General features: G+C 42.6%; 1 non-coding gene across 1 annotated transcript; it reads right to left on the bottom strand.

Annotated features, from left to right (window-relative positions):
• Positions 1 to 10096: 10096 nt before the first annotated feature.
• On the bottom strand, positions 10097 to 10169 carry TRNAE-UUC (transfer RNA glutamic acid (anticodon UUC)). The gene has a single exon. It is a non-coding gene; the product is annotated as a tRNA-Glu (tRNA).
• Positions 10170 to 11585: the final 1416 nt, after the last annotated feature.

The following is an 11585-nucleotide window of genomic DNA, read 5'->3' as shown; positions in this document are numbered from 1 at the left end:
GGAAAGAGGTATGGCCTGAGGAAAGGAAAGGAGCTGGATGATAAATTTCCAGAAAGCAGACACCCTTTCTAACACTCCTTCCTATCTGAAGCATCTACAACAGTATTCAGCACATGAAGCAATTTGTATCCATTTTTATGGGCAATTCCTAGGGCAGGAGATCTTTGAAAGGGCCTGTGGAGGTATGAGAGACCTGAAAAAAAATGCTTTGGTTACAAAATATTTTAAAACCTGAAAAATCAAGGTTGGTGACTTTAAATGTTTATGAAATGTGATATCTTAAAACCAGCTAACTTCCAGATGCAAACTAGTATTATATATATAGGATGGATAAACCACAAGGTCCTACTGTATAGCACAGGGAACTCTATTCAGTATCCTGTGATAAACATAATGGAAAAGAATATGAAAAAGAATATATGTATATATAACTGAATCACTTTGCTGTACAGCAGCAATTAACACAACCTTGTAAATCAACTATATTTCAATAAAATAAATTTAAAAAATGAAAACAAACTTACGGTTACCAAAGGGAAAAGGAGGTGGGGGAGGGATAAATTAGGAGTTTGGGATTAACAGATACAAACTACTATATATAAAATAGATAAACAACAAGGCCCTACTGTATAGCACAGGGAACTATATTCAATATCCTGTGATAAATCACAATGGAAAAGAATATTAAAAAAGTATATATATGTATAACTGAATTACTTTGCTGTGCAGCAGAAACTTAACACAACATTGTAAATCAACTATGCTTCAATTTAATTTTTAAAAATTAGCTAAGTTCAACTCAACTCATATATGAATTATATTTGATATGGGTATATTTCGTCTGCTCCTTTCCTTATGTGTATTTAATTCCCTGATGTGCACAACTCTATTGGATACAGCTACTCATCCCTACAGTAAAATTTCATATACAAATTTCCACTTCATAAATGCTCATTGAACTATTAGCCTATTAGTAAGCTTTCCTGGCTTTGCCTCACTAACTAATTTTGGTTTCTTTTTTTGTTTTGTTTTTCTATTTTTAACTTTTTCTTTATTCAGTTATCTTAATTAAAACTATATTTTATTAATGTTGTCTATAAAGTGTACAAATATTTGGATTTAGCATCAGAAAACCATCATAAGAATCTAAAAGAAACTTGTTTCTTTTTTTAATGGAAAATTTAAAAATCACACAAAAATGGAAACATATGAGGCCCCATATACCCATCACCAGCTTCAACCATTACCAACATTTTTTCACTCTCGTTTCCTCTGTGTCCTCAGCCACGTTATTTCATTTTACTCATTTTTACTGGAGTATTTTAAAGCAAATCCCCCAGTTCTATCAGTCTCACTCATCGATATTTCAGTATTTAGTCAGCATCCATTCACTTCTTCAATACCTATAACAGGCCAGCTACTGTGCAGCTACAGTGCAGCTTACGAATAAGGCTGGTGGCTTGCCCTTGAAGCTATGAGGGGAGGAGTCTGTAGTCCCACCCATGAGCTCATACAAAGAACCAGACAGGTCAGATGAAGCCAGGACAGAGCCCCATGACAGGGCTCAACCAGGGGCCCAACCTTCATCTGGCTAGGAATGGCACCGTGACACTTGAGAAGCTGACCTAGAAAAACACTCAGTTGAGAAAGCAGCAAGGGCTCCAAGGCCAAACCAAAGGGATGACCAGCTAGCAGGCAGAAGGATGAAGACGACCTAGCCAAGGAGGTGGACAGGCACACAGAGAAGTAGTGGAAAAAATGGGTACCGGCAAAGCTTTTCAGCTCTCTGACCAAAATGTATATCAGATATTTTTAAATTGCTATTATTTGGTAATATTCATATAAAGGATACAGTTTTTCTGAGGCTTGTAGAACTGTTGGGACAATATATAAGGCATACCAATTCTATAGTTAGACCTAGAGTCATCAGATAAAAATAAAGCTATATCAGAATTTTATTTTCCTATATAGAGCCATAATACAACTCTCTCTCACATGGAGCCAGTCTTAGAACGTAATGCATCTTCGTATATTCGTTCATTCATTCATTCATTCAACAAACACTTGGATGTCTGCATTTGCCAGGTACTGGTTTATTTGCTTGGGATAGAGATGCGAACAAAGGCATTTTCTGTAATGAAACTTATATTCTGATATGAAAGACAGACAGTAAATAAAGGAAACATGGGGCTTCCCTGGTGGCGCAGTGGTTGAGAGTCCGCCTGCCGATGCAGGGGACACGGGTTCATGCCTCAGTCCGGGAAGATCCCACATGCCGCGGAGCGGCTGGGCCCGTGAGCCATGGCCGCTGAGCCTGCGCCTCTGGAGCCTGTGCTCCGCAACGGGAGAGGCCACAACAGTGAGAGGCCCATGTACCGCAAAAAAATAATAATAATAATAAAAATTTTAAAAATAAAGGAAACATGGAAACACATAATATCAGAAATAAGTACTATCATGAAAAATATAGCAGAATAAAAGTAGAGAGAGAGAGAGACAGAAGCCCTTTTTGTATAAGGTAGCCAGAGGAATATACCACTCCTCCATGTACGTAGTCTAACAGGAAGCCAAAGTTTCATTTGATGACTGAGAAAGTGGAGGAAAAAGAAAACTGCAGATATAATTGTTCATTGACTACATTTGTTATCCAATACAAATGAAGAAACGTTACCTGAAAGCGCTATTAACTTCCATGTTCCTTTGGGATTGCCACCATCCTTTGCCCTCTCTTTACCACCTTTCCCAGCTTCTGTTCCTCCAACCTGGCTAGTGTTGGCAGTGGTAGGAGTGGAGGGGTGGGTGTTAATGGTGATGGTGGTGATGCCGGTGGGAGGGTCCCCTGACTTGCTGGTGGACCTCTCTGCTTGGAATGTTTACTACATCACCTGGAACCTCAGTCAGAACTCACTCTATGATTCTGAAGAACTGTGAAGCAATAAGGTCATAAATTGTGTTAAGTAACAAACTTGTCTTTGAAATTTCTGAAATAAGGATTATTCATTGAAGAGACTGCCTTATGCCTGCATAATAAGACTTAAAAAATGAAAAGAGTGGGTTTCCCTGGTGGGGCAGTGGTTGAGAGTCCGCCTGCTGATGCAGGGGACACGGGTTCGTGCCCCGGTCCGGGAAGATCCCACATGCTGCGGAGCGGCTGGGCCCGTGAGCCATGGCCGCTGAGCCTGTGCGTCCGGAGCCTGTGCTCCGCAACGGGAGAGGCCACAGCAGTGAGAGGTCCGCCTACCGCAAAAAAAAAAAAAAAAAAAAGAAAAGAAAAGAGTGACTCTCAATTAATGTACAGTTAATGTACTTCCCACTCGGGGGTAACGTATCTCATGCCATCTCTCCAGCACCCCTTCCTACCTGCCCTGGAGAGTCTCGCCATCCCCACTCCCATCCTGCCGTCCCAAGTCACTGCTTGAAAGGTATAGGCTTTTTGGTTTTTGCACTGTATTTTTTAAGGCTAAGTTTATTCCTGGTCGATATCTTTAGTTCCTAGGTTCTTCATCCACAGCGGCCTTCCACTTTCTCACCCCAGGCCTGTATTAGAACTAGAGTCTTAGAACAGCTTGTTTGCACATTGAAGAAGATTGGACAAGCCCGACTACTTACTGGACATCACCACGAGCACATATTCCAGTCAACCCCAAATTAACATGTCCAAAATGGAACTCACCACCTTTCCTCCAGAATCATCTCCCACCATTAACTTGGTTAGGCTAGAAACTATGTTTTCCAGAATCCTTTTCCCTGTGTGGTTCCAGGTTTGACTTGCAAGAAAGGAATTTGGGGGCAGTACATCTGAACGCTGCCATGGTTCAATGAGATGACCCCAGATGCAGAGGTGCCTAGCAGGTCCAGCTTGTCCTCGCTCCCTCTACATTGCCAACAGCAGCCCCAGATCCACAAGCAAGTGGGCCCTTAAAGGCAAATCCCTCCAGATTCCTTCATCAGCATGCCTTCTGTGGTCCTACTTCAGTGGCTGGATATCCTTGGCTTCTCAGACTGGCTAGGGACTCCTCTGTTCCTTCCAGCTTCCTTTCCCAGATGTTCAGTTGCCCAGCTCCTTCCACAAATCGTGTGAGGTCAGATTTCAACAGTGAGTTCTTTTTTTTTTTTTTGCCGTGCCGAACGGCATGGGCATGTGGCATCTTAGTTCCCCAACCAGGGATCAAACCCATGCCTCCTGTATTGGGAGGGCACAGTCTTAACCACTGGACCTCCAGGGAAGTCACCCAGAATAAATTCCTTATTCCATAATTCCTTCACACCACTCATGCAGGTGTACTGCCTGATCACTCCCAGCAGCTGCATCACACCCATGCCATGTCAGTGTGGGAAGGTTACTGAGGCAGCTCTTTCAAGCAAGTCCTGAGTCTCCTGTCAGCTCCAGCTCCCGGGCGGGGTCAGGTATCTCTCTTAGGGTGGCTGAGTGTTCATATCTCCACATGCAGCCCTCAGGCCCGCTGGTGATTAGGGTTGTAGGAAAACCTCCTTACAAAAGTGGCTTAGGGTCAACTTCTTTCCAGAGAGGCAAAAACAGAGAAAACATATTCCTGAAATACTTTGCAAGGGAGCAGTTGGGTCTATCTCTACATGGATTCTCAGTAGCTTCTTTTCTTCCAAAGTGTATTTGCTGTCTGTTAATTTTGTCTATGAATTGATTAATTATTTTATGTTATTTCTTTTATTGAAAAAAACATGTACTTCTATTTATTTATTAGACACCCAATGATACCTTTTTAAAATATTCAAACAATACAGAAGTATGTAGAGGAAAAGAAGAGATCTTCCTTTCCCCAAAGTTACCACTGCCAAAAATTGGGTGTAAATTGTTCCAGACCGGTTTCTATGTATTTTCATATGTATGTGCATGAAAACATAGACACAGTCTAATTTGAAATTCAGATTTAATTTGCTTACAGTCAGTTGCAGAAATCCTAAATGTACAGCTTGATGAATTTTTATACAGGAATACACTTGTAGACTCCATTAAGTCTTGTTTTCTGTATCTTAAAAAATAACATGGCAGCATAATCATAATATTATTCTGCAAATGTTTCCCGTCACTTACTAGTATGGGGTCTAGTATGGGGTAATGATTTTTTAGGTTGATAGTCAGTACCTATCAACCTACTCCATTTTTTTTCCCATGCTGCATGGTTTGTGGGATCTTAGTTCCCTGACCAGGGATCAAAGCTTGGTCCTCGGCAGTGAGAGTGCTGAGCCCTAACTGCTGGGCCGCCAAGGAATTCCCCCTACCCCATTCTTTTTAACCACTGTATTATATTCTACAGTAAGTGTAAACATGTAACGTAGATTATTGAACCATTTACCTGTAATGAAGTGGTTGTTTTTGTTCTGTTTTTTTGCTATAATAACATTACAATGAACACGAACACAGAGGTCCAGGCCTCTTCATGTGGATGCTGCTGCTTGCGGGATATCCGACCCACAGAAAGTCAACACGGCAGAATGGAGGTAGCAAAGGCTTAGGAGCACGCCGGCTGGACTCGAATCCCAGCTTGCTGCTGGTTTGTTGGTGCTCTTAGGTTATCTAGCCATTTGGGACCCCAATTTTGTCAGCGGTGAAATAGAGATAATACTAGGAACCTTGCTGGTTGATGTGAAATGAGTGATGTCTGTCAAACACTGAGCACCGTGTACAGCATAGATGCTCAATATGTAATTATTATTATCATTAATATTAACTTAGTAACATTATTTAGTCTCCCCAGGTTCCACAACCACCTTTGCATAAACATTTCCATTAAATTCTCTCCCCATGATCCACTTTCACCTATTTGTTTCTTTCTGCTCACTTTCAGCCCTGCTTATGTCTATATCCATCCTCACCACCCTAGCTCCATGTCACCTTTACACACACACACACACACACACACACACACACACACACACATGTAATATGTACATATACATGTTTCAAAAGCAACTTAAAAGAGTGGGCAGGAAACGATGCAGAGCTATCTCAGAGTCTTAAAACTTTGTCCTTTTTTTTTTTTTTAATTTATTTTTGGCTGCGTCAGGTCTTAGTTGCGGCATGCAGGCTCTTCGTTATTGTGCGCAGGCCTCAACTCCAGTTGTGTGGGCTTAGTTGCCCCGCAGTATGTGGGATCTTTCCAGACCCCTGCATTGGAAGGTGGATTCTTAACCACTGGACCACCAGGGATGTCCCAAGCCTTTAATATTCTTGAGAATATCATGTGTCCACTAAAATGACAACTTGTACTACGTTTGCCCAAATATAAAGAAAAAATAAAGAAACCTTCTAAGGTGGAGGATTACATAATTAATGTACAAAAAATAATTTGAAATACAAGAGAAAAAAGGACCCACTAGATATTACAACAAGAAAATAATTTTATTAGAAATAAACCTGGGACTTCCCTGGTTGTGTAGTGGTTAAGAATCAGCCTGCCAATACAGGAGACACGGGTTCGATCCCTGGTCCAGGAAGACCCCACATGCCGCGGAGTAACTAAGCCCATGAGCCACAACTACTGAGCCTGTGAGCCACAGCTACTGAAGCACGCACGCCTAGAGCCCATGCGCCGCAACAAGAGAAACCACTGCAATGAGAAGCACACTCACCGCAATGAAGAGTAGCCCCCACTCGCCGCAACTAGAGAAAGCTCACACGCAGAAATGAAGACCCAATGCAGCCAAAAAAAACCCAAAAAGAACGTTTAAAAAAAAAAAGAAATAAACTCAAAAAAAAAAAGTATGAGGGGGCTTCCCTGGTGGCGCAGTGGTTGAGAGTCCGCCTGCCGATGCAAGGGACACGGATTCGTGCCCCGGTCCGGGAAGATCCCACATGCAGCGGAGCGGCTGGGCCCGTGAGCCATGGCCGCTGAGCCTGCGCGTCCGGAGCTTGTGCTCCGCGACGGGAGAGGCCACAACAGTGAGAGGTCCGCATACCGCAAAAAAAAAAAAAAGTATGAGGGAAAAATTCATATGAAAAAACTGTAAAACACTACCAAGAACATAAAAGAAAATATGAATAAAGGAAAGACTCATCTGTGTTTTGGATTGGAAAACTCAATATTGCGTAGATGTCACAAATATGGGCAAGGATGTGGAGCCATGAGAACTCCTAAACATTACACTACTGATGGGAGGGAAAATCAGGACCATCACTTCAGAAAACAATGTTGCCCTCTCCAGTAAGTTGAAAATCCCAAAAACCTGCAAACTATGGCCTGTGGGCCCATCTGGCCTCTACCTGTTTTTATGTAGTCTGCAAGCTAAGAATGGTTTTCACATTTTTAATTGGTTGAAACAAACCAGAAATACAATATTTTGTAGCACGTGAAAATTATTCAAAATTCACGTATCAGTGTTCACAAATGAAATACTAAAACACAGCCATGCTCATTCTCACATGGACTGTCTTTGGCACTTTCGTAATACGATTTCAGAATTGAATAGTTGCAACAGAGACTACAGAGCCTTCAGAGCTTAAAACAGTTACTACCTGGTGCTTCCCAGAAAGTTTGCCACCCTCTGTCTTGCCCAGTGCCTTATGCCTGTAAGTCCATTTCGAGTAATTTGCTCTATAGAAACAATTGTGGGTATGCACCAAGGAGACGTGCATCAGAGCCGTTATATTAGCATAGTTGATAGGAATAACTGGAAACAACCCAAATATCTCTCAACAAGAGTATATTAGTCATCTATTGCTGCATAGTAAACTACCACGACTTAGTAACTTAAATCAACATATATTTATTACCTCATGATTTCTGTTCAGCACTGCTTGGGTGGGTCTTCTGTAAGGCTGCCATCAGATATTGGTCAGGGCTAGGTTCTCATCAGGAGGTTCAGCTAGGGAAGGATACACTCACAAGTTCACTCAGGTCGATAGCAGAGTTCATTTCCTTGCATTTCCAAGATGGAGGACCCTGGCTTCTTGCTGACTGTTCACTGGAGGTAACCCTCAGTTTCCAGAGGCTGCCCTCAACCTCCTTAACATGTGGGCCTCCCAACATTGCATCCATGGATAAACCTTAAATGCATGTTACTAGGTAAAAGATGCCAATCTGAAAGGGCAACAGATTGTATGATTCCGGCTACACAACTGGAAAAGACAAAACTACGGAGATAGTAAAAGGATCAGTGGTTTCTAGGGGTTGGTGGGTGTGGGGTGGGAGGGATAAATGGGTGGGCACAGGGGCTTTTTAGAGCAGCAAAACTATTCTGTATGAAACTGTAATGGTGGCTACATGCCATTATACATTTGTCAAAACTCATAGAATGTGCAACACAAAGAGTGAACTTTAATGTAATCTATGGACTTTGTCAATAACAACGTATCATTGCTGGCTCATTAGTTGTAATATCACCAGATGTTAATACAGTAGAGGGAAGGAAGTGAAGGGGCATGTGAGAAATCTCTGTACTTTCTGCTCGATTTTTCTGTAACCCTAAAACTGCTTTAAAAATAAAGTTATTTAATTTAAAATATGTATGTGTATGTGTAAGTAGAAACATTGTAGGAAACGATCTTTCTGGAAGTGTATCTACTAATTTTATTTTCCCAATTTGTGTCTAAATAAACAGTCAAGGGTGTAGGAAATTAGAAGATTGACCATCTTGGGCAGGAAGAGAGGAATTCCTTCACTATTAGATAACTACATCAACCATTCATTTTATATCTTGAGCACTTGCAGGAGTAGGTAGTAGATATAAAGGCCAGTGAGAATTCTTTGCACTTGAGGAGCTCAGTGTCATGGGGAAGAGAGACACACAGATGCATTACTGTATAATAACAAAGCCAGTGCTTATTGAAGCCCTGGTTTTTTTTTTTTTTTTTTTTTTTTTTTTTTTTTTTTTTTTGGCTGTGCCGCACAGCTTGCAGGATCTCAGTTCCTGGACCAGGGATCGAACCCACGTCCCCGACATTGGAAGCGCGGAGTCCCTGGACCGCCAGGGAAGTCCCTGCTTATTTCTAAGCATTCCATCCACATTGTCTCACAGTCACACAACCCTGCAAACAAGCACCATTAACCCATTTTACAGACAAGGACCCTGAAGCTCTGGGTGGTGAGTTACCTTGTGCTGAGTAAGCGACAGAGCTGGGAATCAAGGTCAAGTGTGTTAAACAGCAAAATGGCTGACTTTTCTGCGATGCCAGGCAAGGAGGTAAAATCAATTCATTTTGGAAGAAGAGGACCGTTACAGTTGCATTTTGTGAAGGAAGTTGGAGTCTCATTATTTTGAAGTTCAAATTCACTCACAAGTCCTTCCTCTCCTTTTCACTCGTCTTGCCTTTCACTGGAATAAATTCTTTCACTTGTCATTCTCCCCTCTGAAGGCCAATCCAGGACCTGTGGCTCAATGGAAAGGTGGCCAGAAAAGAAAATACTGAAAGTCACCCCACCTCCCCAGTGACACCCCTCTGCCCTGGTTTGGTGTAAACTGCCCGTCAAGTTCAAGTTTCCTGGATGTTCCACAGCTAAGATCGTAAAAGTGGAGATGATAGACACCAGCCTGTGTGGAAGAGAGTTATATTTAGCTGTCCTTTAGGAGCTGGATCTCTGGATATCACAGAGATTCTGGTACAGCCTGTTACTGTTTGAGGGCTTCTGGGCCTGAGGCAGAGAAAAGGGAGTGGGTGGCTTGCTGACAGTTTTTATAAATACCCAGTATTTATTCAATGGCAGAAACACACAGAGCACACAGAGCATGAGAGGAAAGAACACAGCTCAGCTCCATTCATCCACTGGGCCCAGGACCAAGCTCTTCTAGTCTGTCCTGAGCCAGCTGCAGCCCTGTGTCTGGGGAAGTCACCTGCCTGCCTGCTGGAGAGGGAAGGAAGGAACAGGGAACAATGATGCCCTTGTGAAAGCCAAGGTTTTTGTGTGTTTGGTTTTGTTTTTTAAGTTTATTTTCTAATCAGGTCACTCCTCTGCTTAAATCCTTTCAGTAGCCAGCCACTGCTTTTAGGATAAAGGTCAAAAGCCCTGATATGGCAGATGAAGCTGTGTAGAAAGCCTCAGCCTGTCTCTTCCCACTGTCCCTTTCTTTTTTTTCTTTTTCTTTTTTTTTGCCACACTGCACGCAGCTTGTGGGATCTTAGTTCCCCGACCAGGAATTGAACCTGGAACCTCGGCAGTGAAAGTGCAGAGTCCTAACCACTGGACTGCCAGGGAAATCCCCCACTGACCCTTTCTTTAAAGTTCCTCAATCATGTCCACACTCTGCACACCTCAGGCCTGTACATGCTATTCCCTTCACCCTGAATGCTTTTCCTTCCTTGTCACTCAGTTAATTCTAACTCATTCTTAGTTTCTCAGCTAAAACATCACTTCCACAAGCTGAACTTGAGCACCATCAGAAAAGTGTTTCCCAGGGCTTCCCTTGTGGCACAATGGTTAAGAATCTTCCTGCCAATGCAGGGGACAGGGGTTTGAGCCCGGGTCAAGGAAGATCCCACATGCCGTGGAGCAACTAAGCCCGTGCGCCACAACTACTGAGCCTGCGAGCCACAACTACTGAAGCCTGCACACCTAGAGGCCATGCTCCACAACAAGACAAGCCACCACAATGAGAAGCCCACGCACCGCAATGAAGAGTAGCCCCTGTTCTCCGCAACTAGAGAAAGGCCCGTGCGCAGCAATGAAGAGCCAACGCAGCCAAAAAAAAAAAAAAAAAAAAAAAAAATTAAAGTGTTTCCCGATGCCTCACGTGAATCCTCTGTCCTTAAAAGCCTTCATGACTCCTGATACTTTCCCTTTATTTGAGTTTCTAATGATGCATTTATGTGATGATTTAATTAATGTGTCTCTCCAGTCCTGCCTTGCTTGCTGTTTTAACCCAGGGGCCAATGCATAGACTTATAATAAGCAGATATACCTGCCATGTGGGGAGAGCTCCATAAATATTTGTTAGATAAATAAATGAACACGTGAAATAAGTGTTTGCACACTTAAATATTTAGGTTTTTTTGTTTGTTTGTTTTTTTGTCTGTGCCTGCACGGTTTGCAGGATCTTAGTTCCCCAACCAGGGATTGAACCTGTGCCCTCAGCAGTGAAAAGCCCAGAGTCCTAACCACTGGACTGCCAGGGAATTCCCTATACATATTTCGTTTTGAATACAGGGAGTAAGAAAGATCCTGATCCCTTTCCCTCTTCCTCAGTTCTTAGCAGTGCCTTAGTCTGAGGATCCTGCCCCAGAAGCTGACCAATAGTAGAGCTAAGAGAAAGAAGAGTGGAGTGTGAGAAACTCTTAGACTCTGTTGGGAACTTGGCCACCAGGCGGTTTTACCCTCTACAGCTGTGCTGTCCAATATGGTAGCCACTAGCCACGTGTGCTATTTAAATTTAACTAGTTAAAAGAAAATTAAAATTTTAGTTCATCAGTGTCATCGGCCACGTTTTACATGCTCAATGGCCACATGTGGTCAGTAGCTACCATATTGCACAGTGCCGATGTAAAACATTTTTATTATCACAGAAAGCTATATCGACTAGTACGGCCCTAGAATGAAAAATAGCCTCTTCTGCACAGAAAAGAGGAGGTGGGGAAGAGACTCTGCACCTATTATTATTATCGTCTGTATTCCACA

This window comes from Lipotes vexillifer, unplaced genomic scaffold (assembly GCF_000442215.2).
Source record: "Lipotes vexillifer unplaced genomic scaffold, Lipotes_vexillifer_v1.1 scaffold418, whole genome shotgun sequence".
In the NCBI taxonomy this organism is placed as follows: domain Eukaryota; kingdom Metazoa; phylum Chordata; class Mammalia; order Artiodactyla; family Lipotidae; genus Lipotes; species Lipotes vexillifer.
Note: the sequence above shows the minus strand (reverse complement) of the source record. Positions and strands in the feature narration are given on the sequence as shown.